The sequence below is a fragment of the Carettochelys insculpta genome, chromosome 3 (genome assembly GCF_033958435.1).
Source record: "Carettochelys insculpta isolate YL-2023 chromosome 3, ASM3395843v1, whole genome shotgun sequence".
NCBI lineage: Eukaryota > Metazoa > Chordata > Testudines > Carettochelyidae > Carettochelys > Carettochelys insculpta.
This window is the reverse complement of record NC_134139.1, coordinates 70331175-70352844: the sequence shown is the minus strand read 5'-3', so window position 1 is coordinate 70352844 and position 21670 is coordinate 70331175. Positions and strand designations below refer to the sequence as shown.

Here is a 21670-nt window from a genome sequence, read left to right as displayed (position 1 = left end):
ATTCCACTAACCTTGGAACCTCAGAAGAATTAATTTTGTCTGAGGCCTTGAACCTCAGTCCTACCTACACTCCCCCATGGGGCTGGGGTGTCAGGTCAGAGAATATCAGTTGGGGCCACATCAGTGGGGCTTGGAGGTGGGGTTTTTTCCTGGACCTTTTGACATGCAGTGGTACGGCTTGAATGTTTTGTAAAAGGGGGTTGGATGATAGTAGAGGTGGGGAGGTGTGAGGGTGTCTCAGAAAAACAGTTTGGGAGCCACTGCATCAGCAGGTACCAGAGTGTACTCCTGTTATAGGAGACAGTGAAAGCTGTATATGCAAAGCCTCTTTTTGCGGCTATTATGTAGCATAAGAAGTTGCAGTCTGAAAAGCAGATTCAAAAAATAATAAGAATCTGCCTAACAGTCCTTTATTTCAGACAGCCGCCCCAAACTGAGACTCAGTATTAGGGAAATAGTTGCCCATCATGGCTATGTCTACACTAGTGAGGTTTTTGGTTTTTTTTTTTTTATTGTTTTTAGAAGCCAGGATTTTTCAAAAGATCCCTGTGGAGCATCTACACAAAATGCGTTCTTTTGATGTTAAAATCTGTAGAATGCAGCACTTTTTTCCCTGGTGGGCCTTGTCTTCTCCCAGATGAGGAAAAGTGCCTTTTTCTGAAAGACTTTTTCCCTGAAAGATTGAGAGAGGTGTGGCGGGGAGAAGGGTGTAGATGCTTGGGGGCAAACCCTGGCCCTTTCTTTTGAAAGAGTGGGGGCTATGTGGATGTTCTCTGTGAAAAGAGCAGATCAGTTTTTTCAATCCACTGTTCTGTGCATGGATGCAGTCTTTCAAAAAGTTTTTTTGGAAGAGATCTTCCATAAGAACTTCTTTTGAAGGATTGCTGTAATGTAGACTTAGCCCATGAGAGGAGGATTTAAATAGAACCTTTGTCTGAGCATAGGACAAGGATGAAGGTTACTAAATAGCAATGAAGATAAATCACCCCTGTGGGACAAAGTTATTCACTCTTGACCCATCTTCCAAGAACTAAATGCACAATACTTCTAAAGTATTTTAAAGCCATTTGAAATCTATTACCAGTTTAAAAAAAAAAAAAAAAAGTTAAATTTTCTTCTCCCACACTAACCAAGCAAGCCCTCTCAGTAATAGGCCCCACTTCCTTTTGTCAAAATGTATATTGATGACAAGTGGCGAACTAATGACAGGTGGGAGCAGAGTTGATCACCTTTTCCCTCCTCCACATGGGGCAACTGGCATATCTATATATCCAGAGAGATATAGGAGCTCCCTTGAAATAAAAGAGTGGCAGCTATCAGGGTATTTCCTTGGGATGGTATTCATTTAGAATAATGATATATTCTCCCTCTCTCAGAGAGAGTGAAGTAGTGTTATTTAAAGAATTAAAAAAAAAACAAATATGGCATTTATAGATCTTTTACTAATAGCTAATAAAGAGTTAAAACAGACAAAATCATTTTTTTTTTACATTTTTGTATTTCTGTTTGTTTCCAGGGTCTATAAACTCAAGATACAGTTAGATTTAGGTCAACTAATTTTCTGGCTTTCAGGAACCAACTGAAGGATTTTTTTTGGGATTGTAATTACTGCAAGAAAATGTCACCTTAAAGAAAAAAAATCAAGTTTTTAAAAAATGAAACAGTTCTGTGGACCTTGATTTTTGTAAGCTGTCAAAGAACCTACATTTTTGGACCAATATGAGTTGCCAGAATTTTCCTAACCTTGGTTTAAATAAAACAATTCTCTGTGATTTCCAGAGATAACAGTAGTCATGCTTTGTGAAGTGTATCCATACAATGCCTTTTCTGCTCCATGAGATAAAAATGGAAGAGATTTATCTTTCTACAGATAAGGGGATTCTGAAAGAATGAAGTTCAGACAACATGTAAATTTCAGTCTTTAGAGCACCTCTGCTTATGATGTCTCTCACTGGATAACTTTTAAAATATCTATGCTGATCTCAACCAAATACAGGTTTGGATTCCAATCTCACACCAATATTTATCTGCAATAAATCCACTCAAGTTGATGGAATTTTTTCCATATTTAAATCCCTTCCGATGACAGATTTGATCTGCTTTATGTGTAGATGCAAAGAGCAATCGGCTCTGTCAACAGAGAGCAGCCAGACTGTCTGGCCCTTTCTTGTCAGAATGGCTATCCAGAAGCTCTGCTAACGGGGCTACCTGGTGAAGTGGAAGCCCTGTCTGTTGACAAAAGGGCCCCAGAACATCTCCGTGGCTGTTTTCTTGACAGAACACTGTTGAGAGAGGTATTATGTCTGAATGGGGGTGGCATAACGCTGCCGGCGGATGTGCCAGGTTTTGTCAAAGCATATTTGCCATGTAGATGCTCTGCATTTTTTTTCCTGGCAAAAGTCCACTTTTTGACAGGAAAATCCACTCACGTAGACATGGCCAATATGGGCAGTTAGGAGCTTCCTTTTATTTCCCTGTTTTGTGGGACAGCCATGTATAAGTGTCCTGTAATTAAGCATCTTGATACAGGACTAGCACCTTTGGTAAAAGGAAAATATCATTGCTCATTCTGAAAGTTTTTAACACTTGGTATAAATCTTTGCTCCAGTTCAGCACTCCCTGTGTACTGTGCACTTGTGCAACCACTCAGGAGAAATTCAGATGTTGCCAAGCTCATAAGCAGAGTGCCCACAGCTAGGCTGTTTGTGTTTCTATTGGTGGAGCTCATTCACGTATGCCTAGTGCACACGATATATCACCACACATGGATGGAAGAAAATCCCTCTGTTCTCCTCCCCCCACCAACTGTCTTGAACATTGCTCTAGTTGTCTCCTAGGTCTTAATTACTTTCCTGTTGAATATATGTACATTAGACAAGCAGTGTCAACTCCAGTATTACCCACGTATACTACCATGAAATATCGATGGAGAACATAATCCATTCTTCCACTGAACAGAAACTGCAGCTGGTCCTTAAAAATATCAACAGGTAGAGTAAAAACCGAAGGTAACTGGAACCAGACACAAGTATAAATATTGCTAAGCACAACATGCTTTGTAATCCCAGGCGGATGTGCTAGCAATTTACATCTAGTTTTTTTAAATATGATCATTACATGTAATTCTGGATCCTTCAATTTTTGGTACCCATTTTGAAAACATTTGAAGTGGCCGATCACCACTTCCTGTAAAAATGGAATTCTTGTGAGTCTCTCAATATTTAGGTGCCTATAATGAAAAGCCTAAACTTGTGTCCCTTTTGTGTTGGCTTTAGTGTCAACAACATAATGAGAAAGGCTGGAATTAATACACAGATTTTGAAGATGCCTGAATTTCAGTATATAGAAAAAGCCTTCAAGTGCCTTATGTCTTACCCATTCAGCAACAGTAATAGCTTTAGTCAACTACACGTTTAATAGTTGGACATAGTTATGAGTAAAGAAAGCCATGAAGGAGCAGAGCTGATGGCCTGCCAGAGCCTTTGTTTGCAATTTGGACATAATGAAGCAGATTGCAGCTATTCCTATAATTTAATCTGAAAATGCAGCCATATGGAAGAGTTCAAATACATAAACACTCCATCATAATCAAAGAAAACCTTTGGCTGCACATATTTTAACCTGTAGGTGGAGTTGCACAGTCCAGATTTGCCAAGGCATTCAGGCCCATTTGTGTCCTGTTTATGTTCCCAAATAAGAGTATACAGTTTTGCAAAATGTGCACACACCCAATAGTCCCCATATGCAACATCAGGTGCTGAGCTCCAGAAAATATGGTCCTATTAGTATCAGCAAACAATGTTTGGTCCTCATCTGAGCAGTTACACTTAAAAACAAAACACTGAAGTGAATCCTCTAGACTTCATTAGCATTGTCCGAGCACCTAGAGTTCAACAAAACTACCAGTGGGACTGTGACACCATTTGTTTAGACAACCATTGTGACAAGAAAGCCTAGGTCAGAGTCAGTCAGTAGCCTAATCTCACCTTTACCTGGGTTATGTCATCTATGATCAAAAACTCCACACAGCACCACAGTCTGCTTCAGGTGACTGGCACTCAAGTCTAGATCAGGTTATTCATTTCCTAACATCTCATCAGGCCCAATTCTCCAAGGTAGATCCTTGGACACCATACAGTTTGCTGCATGTGGAATATGCAGAACAGAGCTAAAACAAAATCCCCCCACCCACCCCTTACTCTTTCTGCTATACATGCATGTTAAAAAGGACTACAGTATTTTCCATAAGTGAAGGAATTTGTACTTCACCAAAAATTGCTCCTCTCTCACTACTATATAGTGCATGCACTGAGCCAGTAGTCTGCCTGCCTAGAGAATCAGCTTACCACAGACAATAGCAGCACATCACAGCAGAGATGCCTGTATCCTACACTCATTCTACTGCCCTTATAATAGTGCCCTACACTCAGCCCTCACTATATGAGCACGACTGGCTCCAAACTTTCTGCTTATAGGCAAAAACTTGTAAGAGACATTAAATTACCATAAAAATACCTGTAAAAGTCTGATTGGTTCCTAGTGCTCCTAACTTGGGGAAGGAGTGTCAGCAGGTGGCGCTGCTTTGGAAAGTTGAACGAACATTGGGTTGAGGAGGGTTAAAAATTGGGTGGTGGGTTGGGTCCATGGGGGGCAGAAGGGCAGGCAAACGGGTGGCGGGGTGCTCAGGCTGCTGCAGTTTGAGTCTGGTGGAGTGGGGGGAGGCAGGTTAAGGCTGCAGCAGTTTGGTGTGTGCAGGGCCAGTGGGGTGTCAGTCCAGCTGCTGCAGTTCGGGGCCCGGGGCTGGTGGAGGGTCAGGCTGCCATGGTTTGGGGCCATGGGCTGACAGAGGCTCAGGCTGCAGGGGGTTCAGGCTGCCAGTTGGGGGACGCAGGGCCGGCAGGGGGTCAGGCTTGTATTAGCTGGGGCGGAGAGGAGTTCAGTTGCCTAGTGAAATAAGGTAGGTATGTGACCCCTGTTTAAAAGGGTACTTGTAAATAAAGTAAAGTAAAGTACTCGTTTAACAAGGGATGAGCATACTTGCCCTGCTTGGGAAAGCCCATTGACTTTGTGGGTACTTACTCAGTTTATTTCCAAATGTTTACAAACAGTCTGAATGCTGTCAAGTACATAAGCACTTGTTAGTGGTGGCAGCAGCGGCAGCAATTATTACTACTGCTAAGGCATCTTGTTTACAGATTCCCATCACCACTCACTCACATAAATTCCTACATGCATTTCTGAGGAACTTCACTTTGCAAATTAGTAAAACCTGGAATAGGTTCTGCCCCTTTAGACATGCAAGCATCTGATGGCTTAATATGATGCATTTGAGAATGCAAAAGAAGTTCCACAGCCTCTTGCACCTATTGGCCATTGAACAAAATAAAATCAATAGCTGCAAGGCTGGACAGCTGCTGCTTCCCAACAGTACAGCCTGCCAACTTGATATGAAGATAGAATTCCCTCCAGGAAATCTCTTCCAAGGACATACACCCTAATCTAGCTCACTCAGATTCCTGAAAATTGTTGTTTATGAATGTGGTGAAAATCCTTGACCCAAGCAGCAGAACCAAGAATTAAACCACAATTTAGAGAGCAACAAGAGCCAAAAGCTAGCATCATCTAACATTGTTGGTCTACTATATGACAGTGTTAGTTCTATAGCAGACAACATAAGTATGTTAGGATTGCACTTCAGATTCTGAAAACATTTATGAAGCCCGAAACAGATTTAAATAGACAACATTTAAAATGATTAATCTCCTAATACAGCTGGGGAGAGTATAATGTACATATATCAATTTCCTACTGAACTAGCACAGACTTTCAAATTTCCTTCAATCCTTTTATAGTAAACAGTGCAGTTCTCTGGCAAACAACTGTAACATTCTGCCTGTAATATATTTGTCTGAAACAAGACTGAGCACAGAATGTGGCTTCTCTTGGAATGGCACAATACACTGTTTCCCAAAGAAACATCATTTTTAGTCACTATTAATTTTAAAAATAACAAAAAACAAACAAGCAAGCAAAAAGAACCCAATATATCTTTTTAGAAAGGGCAGATTGGTCATTTTAGGTAACTGTTTCACAGTGTGTTAATACATATAGGTGTTTTAAGGGCAATTATACAAACAGCAAAATTGTTAACATTTTGTAGCTAGAAGTGCTGTATCTGGAATAAAAGATTAGCACCTTGTCAAAATTCCACATCCAGTGACATACAGCAGTCTGTGGCAAAGCTTTTTTGCAAAGGAAAGACAGAGAAGAAACATGAAGAAAAGAAGATATTTTTTAATTAAAGGAAACCAAGATATTATGGTCTAATTTCTATATAAGTCTCTCAGTTTAAAATGAATGTGTTTAAAGATTTCAAAGATTAAATTACACTTTTGCTAAAAAATGCCCAAAGTTCTTAACTGGTATCATTTCATTTAAGACAAAAAGGTGAAATTGGACTGTCATGTCCATGGTCTGAAGCTATCCTTCTGCCTTTGATGGTGAGAAGTATCAGAAGGGTACCTGTGTTGGTCTGTATCTGCAAAAACAACAAGAAGTCTTGTGGCACCTTTTAGACTAATAGATTTATCAGAGCATAAGCTTTTGTGGGCAAAGATGTACAACAAAGTGGGACTTTACCTATGAAAACTTATGTTCCAATAAATCTGTTAGTGTATAAAGGTGCCACAGGACTTATTGTTTCTTCTGCCTTTGACTTTTCTTCTGTGATGAAGGGCTTTTATTTGCATAACTAAGTGACTGGACAGGAAGAGGGAATCTACTTCAGGGAAAAAAAATGTTTACACACGCAACACAAACCCCTCCCTTCAAAGCAAAAACCCTGTAAATAATCAGAATTTTCAATGGTTTCAATTTCTTTCATAACCTATGTGACATAAGTCTTCTGTTACAGATAGGCCTGTGATGTTACAAATTCTGCATAATGACTCCACTTGAGAGAACAGAAATGTCAGAGTGCGCACATTCATTCTCCATCCATCTCAGTGTCTAAGTTATTTATCAAGTGCCTAAAACTTTGTCTCAAACTTATGTTGGTATATAAGACAGACTACATCTACACTGAGATGATTCAACTTCACTACTGTCAATTTTGTAATTCTGGAATCAATAAGTTCGAATTTGACTATCCTCACCTCCCCCTCACAAAGCTGACTTATTACCGCCACACTCAACTGGCAGACATCACCTGTTGCAATAGTGCACTGTGGGAAACTCACAGTTCTCTCATCCCCGTAGCATTCTGGGTATACTTGCTGCTCTTTGACATCTTCCCACATTGCATGTTCCTCATTCCCCTCCTGTGCTAAGCAAATGGCCTTTTTTTCCCCATTGAAAGGGAGGAAGAGTACAGCATCCCCAGAGCAACAGCTGTGTTCTCAACTGGCCACCGAGTGTCCCCCTGCCCCGCCCCATCATTGCATCTGATCCCTGAAAAGTCTAGGGGCCCAGGCTGTATTCTCAAAGTTAGAAGAAAGAATAGAAAAATCTAGGAAAGAAGAATTTTTGACTTTCCCCTTCACTACACAGACAATGCCAGCATGGGTGATGGCAGTGAAAGGTCATACACTAAACTTACACAACCCCTTCCGCCCAACCCCCTGCATGTTTGAGGAGTGGCAAAGCATGAAGACAGATAGATGTTACCAAGAACATTTTATAACTGAAATATAAAGCCAGAAGGTGTCTGCAATGGACAGCAAGCCCCTCAAAAATATTTTGACAGGCTGTGGGGAGGTGCTGTGGTCTGCAACCACAGAGCCACTTGGAATGTTGAAGTAGCTGAAGTAGTCCCCTTTGGCTACCTTAGCCGCAGCTGCAAGCCCCATTGGTCCCATGCTATGGGCATGGCAGGGTCCAGTGAGCGGGGCAGTTGAAGTGGTCCTCCATGACTATCTTCGGCACTGGAGGGGGCCTCCCCAGGCAGCTGCAAGCCTGAATATCTTTCCTATCCTTGGAGCACTAAACGCACACAAGCTAGTACATGGTGCAGCCCGGCATCATGGTCAACACCAAAAGACAGGCACATCCTTTCATTGGGTCAGGGCTACCCATGTGATGTGGCTGAGCTCAGGAAGGACCCCAGCTGCATGGCACCTGTGGGGGGGGGAGGAAAGGGGGTTCATACACAAAATGTAAGCCACTGACAAGTGTCTCGGCATCTTATGCAAATGCAACCCACACAAAAATCTTGCCACATGGTGCGTCAGGGCAGCGGCTAGCACCAGGCAGCACAGAAAAGAAAAAAGTACAAGTGTAGAGACAAAACCACAAACTCCCTGAAGGAGATATTTGTAATGGGTGGACGTGTTCAGAGTGTAATTATGAAGACAGACATTTCTCAGGCTCTCTTACAAAGATGAGCCCACAGCCACAGGCTTGCAGCTCCGGATTTGAAATTCACAGTCTTCCTGTTATCTAATTCTGGCAAACCTGGAGAGCAAGCATAGGCCAGAGTGGAGCACTGAGGGGCATTGTGGGTTACATACCAGACACCTCTGGAGGCTAATAAATTCAGTTTTAAGACTTGGCACTTCCACACTGGCCTCTAATCAAGCTTCTGAATTCAAGCTTGAAGCTATACCTGTCAGGTAATGACAACATTAGTGTTCCCTAAATCAAGCTAGTAGTATTTACCATGCGACTGTCTTCACTGCAATGTCGAGCTAACTGCCTTAAATTGAAGAACTTCTCTCTTAGTGTAGACACAGCCTAGATGATTTAAACATAGTCCCATCATAGTCAGTGCCAAATTTTACATAGTGTTCAGCAATGAACCATCTGGCCCAAAGTGGAAACACTTCCCCTGATGTATGCCCCACTAAGTGCAATTGGCTTCCACCAGCAATATAGTGAGCTCCAACAATTATAGTTTCCCCAATAAAAAACACATGGATGATTATGCATCTATGCAATAACATAGGCCACAATAAAACAGGTTCAAACATTTTCATCTGAACTCCCACCAGAAACAGCATTCCAACAGGAGGCCTAGCTTCTGGTGCCCAATATACCAGGAGATCCAAAACGGGCACAAAAGAGGGTGGGTCATAAAAGAGCATGTCTAACTGGAACACCCCAGTAAGCAGAATGTTGTGTCAGTATTCATTTCTGATAAGAGTTTCTGCTTCCTCTGTCACCACCATTTCTTAACTGCTCCCCCTCAAAATCTTAATGGCTAGCTTCCAGATAATAGCCACATGGAGACTAGCCAGTGTCCTGATGTTTATGGGCAGCCCATTCTGCTTCATTTCAATTCAGCTGGGGTTTTGGCTTCACAGGAAGTACAATCTGGCCTTACATTTGTACCAAAGAAAAGTGTTTCTTCTCAGGATTAGTTCTACAGCATACTGACCACACTTTGGTTTATCTTGCATTAGTGCCAAAGCCAAATATCAGACATCTCTTTACTGTGCTTAAATACTATTATAGCAAGTTAGTATAGGGATAATTGAGGATTATAATCCATGAGAGACCTCTGTACAAACATGGGCTGCAGCTACACTATGAGATTAAAATTGAATTTAAGGCAGTTAGCTTGATATTACCATGACTGTCTTCACTGTAAATACCATTAGATCAATTTAGGGAGTGCTCATCTCAATAGCGCAATGTTGTCAGTACCTGACGGGTATAGCATCAAGCTCAAATTCAAAAGTCTGATTAAAGGCCAGTGTGGAAGTGCCATGTCTTAAATTTATTTAATTAGCCTCCAGAGGCATCCCATATGTAACCCACAATGCCCCTCAGAGCACCACTCTGGCCATTGCTCTCTAGATGCACTGGAAATAGGTAACAGGAGACTGAATTTCAAATCAGGACCTGGAAGCCTGTGGCTGTGGGCTCATGTTTGTATGAGAACCTGAGAAATGCCTATTTTTTTCCTTTGTTATTAGCGATGTGAACACATCTACTCATTGCAAATAGCCCCTGCAGGGAGTTTGTGGTTCTGTCTATATACATTTTTTTCCCCCAGTGTGCCTGGCACCAACCACTGCCCTGCCACACCACGTGACAACAAGGCTGTTGTAGGGGTCATGCTTGCATAAGATGCTGAGAAACTTCTTCTCAGTGGTTTACATTTGTGCCGCCCCACACCCAGGCATGGTCTTTTCTGTGCTCAGCCACATCACATGGGTAGCCCCCAGCCCAATAAAAGGACATGCCTGCCATTCGGTACTGACCATATTGCCAGGCAGCAGCATGCAAGCTAGGACATGGAGTTAGGGTGGGAAAGATTTTTCAGCAGCTAAGATACTTGGAGGGACAATTTCCACTGCCACCCCCAATGAAATCCCCACACGCTCCTAGCAAGGGACACCTGGGGCTTTCTGCCACAGGGGGGAAGTCTCCCCAGCAACTAAGATTTTCAGGGGCAGTGGGAACATTGCAACTGGCTTTGCATCCACAGACCACAGCCCTCCCCCACCCTACCAAAAATATTTTTGGGGGCTTGCTGCCCACTGCAGACACCTGCTGCTTTTTGCAAAAGCTTTTATATTCCTGTTATAATTTTTTTTTCCTAACATTTTCTATCTTGTTTCTTTGTGCTTTTGAACACACACACACACACACACACACACACAGTGGAAGGTCACTTGAGATTCCCGTTTCTGTTATAAGTTCAGTGTATGAGATTTCACTGCCATCCCCCCCGCAGTTGGTAATGTCTGTAGTGAAGAGGGAAGACAAACAAAGAACCTTTTCCCCCCCTAGACTTTGCTATCCTCTTTCTTCTACCTTTGCTCCCCTTCATGCAGGGAGGAGTGAATGGAGGGCTAGTTGAGAATACAGAATGTCCCTGTGTTATTTTCAGGGATCAGATGCAATCATGGGGGGGAGGGGGAAAGACAGTCAGTGGATGGCCCATTGAGAACACAGCATGTGCACAGAAGCCTTACAGTGAACAGAGAAGCCAAAACCCCTCTCCTTAGCAACATTCTTTTTTCAGAAGCTTTCCTATCTTTCTTCAAGCTTTTCAGGGTTCCTGTGTTATTTTCAGGGATCAAATGCAATCACGGGAGGGGGTACAATTAGAGAATGGCCAGTTGAGACCACAGACTGCATAGAAGCTGAATAGTGCACTAGAAAGCCAAATATCCTCCCCTCAACTCTTTCTAGCTTTTCAGGGTTCCTATGTTATTTTCAGGGATCGGATGCAATCAAGGGATGGCAGGGGCGTGGAGGGGACACTCAGCAAGTGTGTGCGTCTTCTCAGCTGGCCATCCACTGATTCTTATGAAAACCTTGACAATTCTGAAGAAAGATTTCCATTAACTTTGACATCTTCCCACACTGCATTTTCCTCAGGCCCCTCCCTGTGCTAAGCAAACATTCCCCCACCCCATGGGAAGGAAGGAGAAAGGTAGGGCATCCACAGAGATGGCAGAGACCAGTGAGCATACCCAGAATGCTACGGGGATGAGGGAACTGTGGGATGGATTCCCACAATGCACTACTGCAACAGTCAATGTTTACCAGTTTGACTGCGCAATAAGTCCACTTTGCAAGCAGCACATGAGGAGGTGAGGACAGTCAAAGTTGACTTTATAAATTCCAGGAGTTACACAATCAATATTAATAAATTCAATTTTATCTTGTAGTGTAGACGCAGCCAGAGACAGGCAGCTAGTTTTCAATGGATTAAGTTCCCTTAGATGTAAATATTATTCAACCCAGTACTAGAACTGTGATTCTCAATGTCAGTGTTTATACAAGACAAAGTCAACTAAGCACTTTGCATGAGCTGTCAGGTGTTCTCCTTGTTCCATGTTCTTTTTACCTCCCTATTGAAAATCATTGTAACAGAAGAGATATTTAATGTTATACTAGCAATAAATGCATTACATGAACATTTGTGCTTTGCTGATCACACACTAGAAAAAGCTATTTTCAAAAAGTGACAATTTGGAGGTAAGTACTATATTTTCTTTGGTATTTCAATTCTCCTCTGTTCTGCCTTTAGAACTGCTTTCTTAGTAAGATATACAGAGATAAATGATCATTCAGAGGCTTATTGTACTTGGGTATACCAGGATTTTAATTTCCTCTGGTTTTCCTTATAACTGGATGAAATTCTTCAAATAAATGCCCCTATATATGGGCATCAAAATAGACAGAAATTGCAGTTTATTATTTCATTCCTTGAAAGGAGATGGCAACATCCATATTGAAAGCAATAAGACATTGGTGATGAAATTTCTAGGGAAAGCAGACTTTAGAAAAATCTTCTATTACCGTAGCACTAACTTGCCGTTTGTATCTGTCACACTCTTGTTAAAAAAAACATTAAGAAAAAGGTGGGAGTAAAAATCCAGGGAAGAACAAACAGTACAATTTTTTAAACAAACAAGAAGTCTAAAGTAGGCTTAACAGGTAGCAGAGGTAACTATTTAGGACATGCAAATGTAGACTTGTTTTCCTATACCAATGGTAAAACAGACTAACCCTACAAGAATGGAAGAATAGTGGGTCTCCCTCCTCTGAAGCAGACTGCAGCAATTTTGAGAACAATGGGAATGAGGCAGATGACCTCTAGTCACAGAGCTGTTCTATCTTGAATGTCTATGATTTTGCAATTACTAAATTGCAATTACTTGGAATAATCAGCAATCCTTCTGGCATTCTTAGGGTAACTATAAGGCAATAAAGATTGAAAACCTGCAGTAACATCTCAGCTTTGCATGTAAACTCCAACCAGAGATATAGTGGTGTAGAGGGCACATGCATAGTGTGGACATTACAGGTATTTTGAAGGAAAGGCCATACCCACTTTGCTGCAGCTGGAAAAAAAAAAAAAAAAGTGCTGTCCTCTGCTGCTAGATTAAATGGTTTTAGTCCCCTTATGACAGGGCTGGTCAATTTTGATGAAAATACTGATTTTCAACAAAAAAAAACAAATACCTCAAAGCCAGAAATTGTTTTGGAGTTATGGATGCAAACTAAAAGAATTCAAACATGAAATGCTACCACAGTGCCTGTTGGTAGCTGAAGTTTGGTACAACATGGGACATGTAGTTTGCTTGCGGAGCCTCATAAGCCCAACTCTCTACGTAGGTTCTGGCTGTGCAATCAGACTACATCTCCCTGTTATGTAGTTCAGCCAGCAAAGCAGCTCACAAAGAAGGGAGGTCATGGTGCAATATGGTCCAGCCAGGGAACTTGGAAGTTTAATTTTGTTGCACTCTGTCCATCAGGCACCATGGTACATTTCTAAATGGACATTGTCAGCATTCTTTCAGAAGTTTCCTAGCATTTCCAAATTGACATTTCTGGGGTTTGGCCAACATTTGGTGATTTAGATTCCTCCCCCTGCCCCCCCCCCAAAAAAGTCTCAAAATTGGATACAGGGAAAAAAAAATCTGGCTGGCTGTCTTCAACAACAGCATCTTGCCTGATGGATAGCACAGGGATACAACTAAGAAGCATTGAACCTTCTGCTACTGGGCATTGACTACTGAAAAACTCACAAACAATTCCTTGATTGGTTTTCCACACGAGCCGAAATCCCATTTTCACCCTCCCATGACTAAAACAGGACATCACTGTTCAAATACATTCTAATTTTATTGCTTGTCATCTAGCAGATTTACCTGCTGCCTGACAAACCTCAAGAACAGAGTAGTTAGTGTCAAATTCACCCGTTTTAGCAATGGGGAGAGGCAAACCAGGGCAGAAGGGGGACAGGAGATGTGAGAAGAGCAGCTGCAGGCTCCAGTTCTGCTAACCTGGCAAAAGCTCTTCTATAAGAGGTTCTGAGGGTAGCAGAGCAAGAGCCGGGGTAAGCCATGCTCTTTGGGAAGGGAACATAGATTTCACAGGGAGTTGCTGGGCTCAGTGTTAGTCTACCCTACACCGAGTCCTCCCCAGTGAGCAGCTGTAATAAGGAAACAAAATGATGTACAATCATATTGTGAAGTTGTGGAGGAGAACAGTAGGGTCTTGATCGACAAAGCTGCCTGAATTCAGTCAGATTCACAGAGTTTGGTTTTGAGTTTCTCGCAGATTCCTCAAGGAAACACCAGAGGACCCCACCAGATGTTTGTAACTAAGTTTCCCCTTCTGCAAGTTTGGTTTACCCTAAATTGAATTAATTTGGGTCTCAAGATTTACACCTTCATAAATTCTATCCTTGAATTCTAGGTTTAATTTTCATCATCATTAGTCATTATTGCTCTGGATGCTCAATGGACAGAGCTGTTTTTTTAAACATAACTCTTTTCCACCTGATGCAGTGGAAGCAAAATGGTTTAAATCTCTTCTACAGTAATACACATTATTGCAAATTAAGTAGATCTTGAAGGATGGAAGAGCAGCTCAGAACTCTTGAAGTGACTGAACATAACAGTGTGGAATCCAGGGGACTACATCCTGTGGTGTAACAAATTGTGCTTTAGGTAGCTTTACTATTTCTACTGTGATCAAATTTGACTCATCCACAAAACACTTCAAAATTTCCATTGAACCTCCTGTCTGAGTATATCAAAGTGTTTACTTGTAATTAACAGATAAATCCTCTTTCCTGTGCAAGTCCCAAGTGACTGAAATGTGTCACAGTAACCTCTTTACACAATCTATGAGGTTGGAGTAGGGGGGCAATGCAATCCACCCCATTCTTCCCCCAAACTCAGTGTTTGAGGGTTGGCCAGCTGATCTGCAAGTCATGGATACATTGTCCATGGCTTCACGCCAAAGCCCTTCTGTTCTACTATGCACAGAACACTCCTGACGTTCATTTTGGACACTGGAGGGCATTCAGCATCCTCCGTTATCCTTTCTGCATGTGCTGTGAACATAAGCCTGTGCTACCACATGCAAGATCTTCCCTGTCCCCTTCCTGATGAATCAAGAAGTAGAAGAGAAGTACTATTCCCTGGAGGAAACTGAGGCATGAGAGGTTAAGCCCCCTTCTCAAGGCCTGTCACAGACTGACATAGAACTCAGATGCACCAAATCCCAGCCTGGTATGCAGCCCACTAACCCTTAGTTCTGTTAAATTAGGAACTAGTGGAATCTAATTTCTCTTTTGTTACAAAATAGGTATTTCATCCTCTCCTCAATTGCAATGAGAAAAGGAAAGAGTTCTAAAGATATACAGTACTTTAAGATTAACAATAAATTGTTTAATAAATAGCAGCTGACAGCCTTAGCAAATATTTTGCATGGTACTTGTTTCTTGGCTTTAGATCGGGGCGGGGGGGGGGTGGGACACATTCCCTCCAGAAACACAGTCCATATACTGTATATGCATGGGTAGGAAATAAAGAGCCTGAATGATGTTGATTTCATAGTGGCTTTGAATGCAGTGACCTTGAAGTGGTTTGATATGCAGAGCGCTAATTAGGGCTCAGTGAGTGAATTCTGCTAGTTCTTGCACCTGTTACTTGTTATTCAACAGGACTGTTTAGATTCCTAATCTAAGTTTTCCTTATTGAAACAACTCTTTCCTCTGTTATTTACAGTTACACTGAATTTCATCCAACTGTGTTCAACAGGACTTTAACTTCAGCTCCCCTCCCCCACCAAACTAAAGGTTTAATTTATCTTAAACCTTTAGATTTGTCCTCTAAAATCCACCACAAATAGTTATATAACCACTTTCACAAACCTGTACTAAAAATAGGAATCTCTCAGGCAAATACCGTTACTATTTTTTTTCTAAGACCTAAGACTCCCTATTTTGTCAGAATACAAATATTTCTGTTGCTTTGTCAGCGAGTCAAGCAGGATCTCCCTGAGAGACACAGATGAGTTTGTATTAGTATAATCCTCATTTCCGCGGGGGGGGGGGGGTGGCGGGGCAGGTGTTGCTATTTTTAATAGCAACGAGTTAGAAACATATATGCACTAGGTGTTCTTTGAGCTGATCCTTCACGGCTTCAGAATCACAAGACATAACTGACCCAAAGCAAAGAAATTAAGGGAAAAAGACACCGGTTCCAGTTAGGGATTTTATGTATGATACTCGAACTCAGAGTTTTTGTTTTTTTTTTATATTTTAGCCATTCACTGGTCTTAAAATGCTGTCCTCCACAAAACCTAGATCTACAGACCCCTGATAGCTCACGCCTATGAATTTAGCTCCATGCCTCATGGGAGCTTCTCACATGAAGGGCATACAGGCACAGTATTGAGAAAACAGCGAGCATTGCTTTCGAATGACAGAGCTGCTCTTGCTTTGCAGGTTAGACCATTTCAGACTGAACATGCTGAAGCCGGGCAGGTCATTTTTCACAAGTCTAGCCCTATCGCACACGCACAATCCCTTCAAACGGGGGGAGGGGGGGAGCAATACCTGTTTTTTCCACTGGTACTGTGAGCCCCCTTTCAATGCAGGATTAACGTATTGTTCCCTCAAAATCTGCAGGATGAATTGAGAGGCGAGGCGTTTTCTCCCGCCTTCTAAAGATAGGTGGCAAATGACAGAACTTTAAGGGGAAAAAAAATGAATTCCTGCAAAATAACCAGCAATGCCTTCGAAACGTGCAGCTACTAGCAGCAGAGTCTTGTGCTGGGGATAAACTAGGCTGAGCGCCATACCTGCAACCAGCTGAGGGGTTTTCTTCAGTTCCCTGCGTCCTGGAGATTATTATATATCCAGTGGAGAGAGGGAGGGTGGGTGCTTTCCCCCTCCTGCTGCTGCTGCTGCTGCTGCTGCTGCTTTCAGTTCTGCCTCTGCCAGGCTGCTGCGGATGCCCATAAGAGCTCAGCTGAAACGCGCTGCCGAGAGAGCCCGAGCCTCGCTTTGCCGGTCTCAAGCTGACTTGGGTGCAGAAGGCAAAGAAACCCTGAAGGCGCAGCACACTCACGGCGCGGGGATATCATCCCACTCCAAGCTTTCTATTGGCTCCGGTGACCAAACAAATCACACCAGCCACCCCCTGCCTCCACCCACCCCCTCTGCATTCAGCGCCTGCTTCTCCTCTAGCCCGCAAACATTGCAGCTACACCAGTCGCTCGCTGTTTCTGCTCTCCGCCTCCAGGCTCTGGATTTACAACCTGGTGGTTACCCCTCTCATTTCTTTTCTCCGTCACATTTCCAGTCCAAGCCCTCCTGTGTTTGCAGGAAAAGCCTTCCTCTGCTAACTGTACCCCTTGGATCATCTTCCTCCTTTTACTGAAGGAGCTGCAATGTAAAGAACTTGTTTGTAAAGCTTGACATTCAAACACAGTGGGGTTCTCCGCTCGCTCTCTTTTAATAAACCCCCCCACTAGTAAAATTAAAAGCTTGCAAAGCTTAATTACCTACGGGATAAAATGGTGAAATCTTCATATGAGTCAGGACAAAGTCCCCATTCCCTGCGTTTGCTCTGCTTGCTTGGTAGAATTAGGTTTGTTTTATTGAGGGAAAGGAAGCCATTTATAATCTGCATCAAATTATGTCATTTACAGAGAAGAAAACAATCCAGACGATGCCAAACCACATCTTCCCTGGAACTTAATTTATTTCATCAGAGCAACTGAAACGACCACTGTTTCCTGCAAGGAATTTCTGGGCTGCTTTTCTTCTTTCTTAGGGTGGCTAGTTGGGATCGGGGGTAGGATTCTTTTGCACCCAGAGACTGTGCAGTTTGGGGTTCAAGTGTGATGGATTTCTGTATTTAGTCTATTTAACTAGACTAACTGAAACAGATGAATGGGTTGTTTGGGTCTCTCTCATACTGTTTACCTTGAAATAAGATATTTAATTTGAGCTACACAAATTGCATATCCTATTGGCTATGTCTACACGTGAAGCCTACATCGAAGTAGCCTATTTCGATGAATAGCGGCTACACGTCCTCCAGGGCCGGCAACGTCGATGTTCAACTTCGACGTTGCTCAGCCCAACATCGAAATAGGCGCAGCGAGGGAACGTCTACACGCCCAAGTAGCACACATCGAAATAGAGATGCCAGGCACAGCTGCAGACAGGGTCAACGGGCGGACTAGCGCTTCCGGGGCAACAGCTAGCCGCTCCCTTAAAGGGCCCCTCCCACACACACTCAGCCTGCACAGCACGCGGTCTGAGGAGCCATAGGCACACAGACCCCGGGCACTGCAGTCATGGATCCCCAGCAGCAGCAGCAGCTAGAGGTCCACCCAGCCCTCCCGGCAGGAGCAGGGCTTGCCCTGACCCATGCCATGTGGGAGGCAGCTGAGCACCTCCTTGCCCCAGGGGAGGAGATGCCCCCAGGGCAGCAGGGCTCAACCCCTACCCCTGCAGCACCCCGCTCCACCCCCCACCTCACACGCCGGCGGCTGTGGAGCTACCCCACCAGCACCGACTGGTAGGAGCGGCTGCTGCTTGGGGAGTGGAACGACGACCACTGGCTCAGGAACTTCAGGATGAGCTGGCAGACATTCCTGGAGCTGTGCCAGTGGCTCACCCCCGCACTCAGGCACCAGGACACTGCCATGCGGCGTGCCCTCACGGTGCAGAAACAGGTCGGCATCGCTGTCTGGAAGCTGGCCACTCCGGACAGCTACCGATCCGTGGGCCAGCAGTTTGGTGTCGGCAAGGCCACCGTCGGGGCTGTCTTCATGGAGGTAAGCGAACCCACGGGGGGAGGCCAGGGCAGGGGCGCTAGGGCAGGGCAGGGGGGCCAGACCAGGGGGGCCAGAGCAGGGCAGGGCAGGGGGGCCAGAGCAGGGCAGGCCAGGGCAGGGCAGGCCAGGGCAGGGCAGGCCAGGGCAGGGGGGCCAGGGCAGGGCAGGGCAGGGCCACGCACACCCTGCTCACCCCTCATTGGTGCCGTCCCATGTGCTTTCTCTGCAGGTTGTGCGTGCCATCAACGCCATGCTCCTGCACAGGCTCGTGAGGCTGGGGGACCCAGATGCCACCATCGCCGCCTTTGCCACCCTGGGCTTCCCCAACTGCTTCGGGGCTCTGGATGGGACTCACATCCCCATCCGCGCCCCATATCACAGTGGCGGACGATACCTCAATCGCAAGGGCTACCATTCTGTCATCCTCCAGGCCTTGGTGGACAGCCGGGGACGTTTCCAGGACATTTACGTGGGCTGGCCTGGCAGCACACACGACGCCCGGGTTTTCCGGAACTCGGGCCTGTGCCGCTGGCTGGAGGCGGGGACCTACATCCCCCAGCGGGAGATCCCTCTGGGGGACACCACCATGTCCTTCTGCGTCATCGCAGATGCGGCCTACCCCCTCCGGCCGTGGCTCATGCACCCCTACATGGGCCATCTCTCCGCTAGCCAGGAGCGCTTCAACGAGCACCTGAACCGTGCGCGCCAGGTGGTGGAGCGCTCATTTGGCCGCCTGAAGGGACGCTGGAGATGTCTCCTGACCCGCCTGGATGCGGGCCCCAACAACATCCCCCAGATTGTGGGTGCCTGCTGCGCCCTGCACAATTTGGTCGAGAGCAAGGGGGAGACCTTTCTGCAGGGCTGGGCTGCGGAGGCCGGCAGGGCACACGTCCAGCCACCTGCTGCCCCCAGTCGGCAGGTGGACCCTGAGGGGACCCGGGTCCGGGAGGCCCTGCGGGCCCACTTCGATGAACAGGACGCGGGGTGAACTCTGCCCAGGCCCCCTACTGCCCGCCCCTTCCTCCCCCACACTCCTGCCCCAACGCCCACACCATGGAGCACCCCACCACCCCCACCCCCCACTTGTCCTGGACAAATGACAGCACGCACTTGTGGCTGAACGTAAACTTTTTTTTTGTCTTTCAGAACCTTTTTTTTTTGGGATGCAAAAAGAAATATGTGAACCACAAACAGAAAACTAGGGACAAACGTCCAACAAAAGCAATATGTAGAACAATAAAACAATGCAAAGAAACAACAGTGTGCAATAAATAATAAAAAGAAAACCAGGGAGGATAAAGGGGAGAACTATTTACATGGGGGGGACGGGGCAAATGGGGGGACCAAACAAACAGGGTGCAACTATATACAAAGGGGGGGGCCACGTCCCGAGCCCCTCGCCCCTATAGCCCGGCACTGGTCGTGGCCGGCTGGGAGCCCCGCCGCGCTTGCAGCCTGGTCCGCGGCTGAGTGGGAGCGGGCTGGACCGGAAGGTATCGGGGCCGGCGAGTGTCAGGTGGCTCCAGGGGTCCCTCGGCGCTCTGGCCCTCGCGGGTGGGTGGCGGGGCGACAGCAGACAGGCCGGCGACGGGCGGAGCAGCTGGTGGTGGGGCTGCAGGAGCGGGCAGGGCGGACGATGTTTCGGCCGGCGCGGCATGGGGAGCCAGGTAGTCCACCAGGCGGTTAAATGTCTGCATGTAGGCCCCCCATGCCTCCTGGCGCCAGGCCAGCGCCCGCTCCTGCAGGTGGAGGTGCTGCTCCGCGACCTCCAGCTGCCGACGGAGGATGGCCAGCAGCTGGGGGTCCCTCGCTGGCGGCGGTTGGTGGCGCGGGGCCCGCCGTCTAGCCCACCGCGGGGCCGGTTGGTCCTCAGCTGAGGGGCTGCCCTGGAGCGATGGTCCCGGAGGGCTCTCCGGGACGACTGACGCCTCGCCGGCGCTCTCTTCCGGTCCTTGTGATGGTGCAGGTGCAGGACACAGGAGAGGAGGGGGGGAAGAAGAATGGAGACAGGCATTAGTGTGGGCCCCGAGCCGTGGCCTTTGTCCCCCCAGCCCTGTGCTGCAGGTTCCCCATCCCCGTCCCCGGGACATGATGCTGTGATGGATGGGGTTCAGGGGTCCCCCTGCCCTGCACCCCGTCCCCTGGTGGGAGCGACTCTCACTTCACCCCGCAGGGTCTGACAGCAGGAGAGCTTTCTTATGCCACAGATGGCCAGTTTCTGGCAGGAGTGACAGCACCAGCTGTCGGAAGAGACAGTCCTTCCAACCTGTCGTGGGGAGAAGACCCCAAGGGGGGCCCCTCTGGGATGCAGCTTTCCCCCTCCTCAGGCTGGCTGCCTTCCAGCTGTCCCTTCCCCTAGCTTCTACCTGTGGCCCCCGCCCTCGCCCCCAATTCCAAGCCAGCTCGGCTCCTCCCTCCTGTTTGCTCAGGGCAGAGGTGTCACCTGCGAGCTGTAGCGCCAGGATCCTCCTTTGGCCCTGGGAGGTATTCGGCTCTTGTGGCTCATATGTAGCCTGAGTCTCCCTTTGGCACTCCCCCCACTCCATCACATGCTGCTGCTGCGGGGTGTCCCACCCCCTCCTCCCGGGGGCCCCTCGAGGTTCCGCTCCCCCCTGGCCCGGGGATGGGGCATGGCACTGTCATGCGGGGGGTGGGGGCACGGGCTGATGGCTGCAGTGCTGTGAGGGCCATGGCCCTGGTGTCCTTGGGGCCATGGCCATGTGAGCATGTGGGGGGCCCAGGACACATATCTCTTACCCCCGCCCCTCAAGCCCAGGGGTGTCCACCAGAGAGGGGTACCTACCTGTGGGTCCGCTCCCACGGTCCGGAGATCCCCGGGGGTCAGAGGCCCTGCTGCTGCTCCGGGATGGCAGGAGGAGGATCTGCAGGCTGGATTCTGCGGAGGAGGAGCCCCCCTCCTCCTCCTCCTCCTCCTCCTCCTTCTGCCGCGATGTCCCGGGGGTGGCCTCCGGGGGGGGCCCCCAGGGTGCGGGGCTTGCCTCCGGGGCGGACTCCGTCTGCAGGGCCTGCTGGGGCTCGTCAGCTGAGGTGTCAAGGGTGGCCGGAGGGGAGGAGGTGTGCCAGGAGCCCAGGATGTCCCTGAGCTCCCTGTAAAAGGGGCAAG

General features: G+C 46.5%; 1 protein-coding gene across 1 annotated transcript in view; it reads right to left on the bottom strand.

Annotated features, from left to right (window-relative positions):
• The window catches only part of GREM2 (gremlin 2, DAN family BMP antagonist), a 61852-nt gene extending 45103 nt beyond the window's left edge, over positions 1-16749 (bottom strand). Inside the window, exon 1 of the mRNA XM_074988641.1 lies at positions 16558-16749. The gene's annotated coding sequence lies outside the window, so the exon portion shown is untranslated. The remainder of the gene's footprint in view (positions 1-16557) is intronic.
• Positions 16750-21670: the final 4921 nt, after the last annotated feature.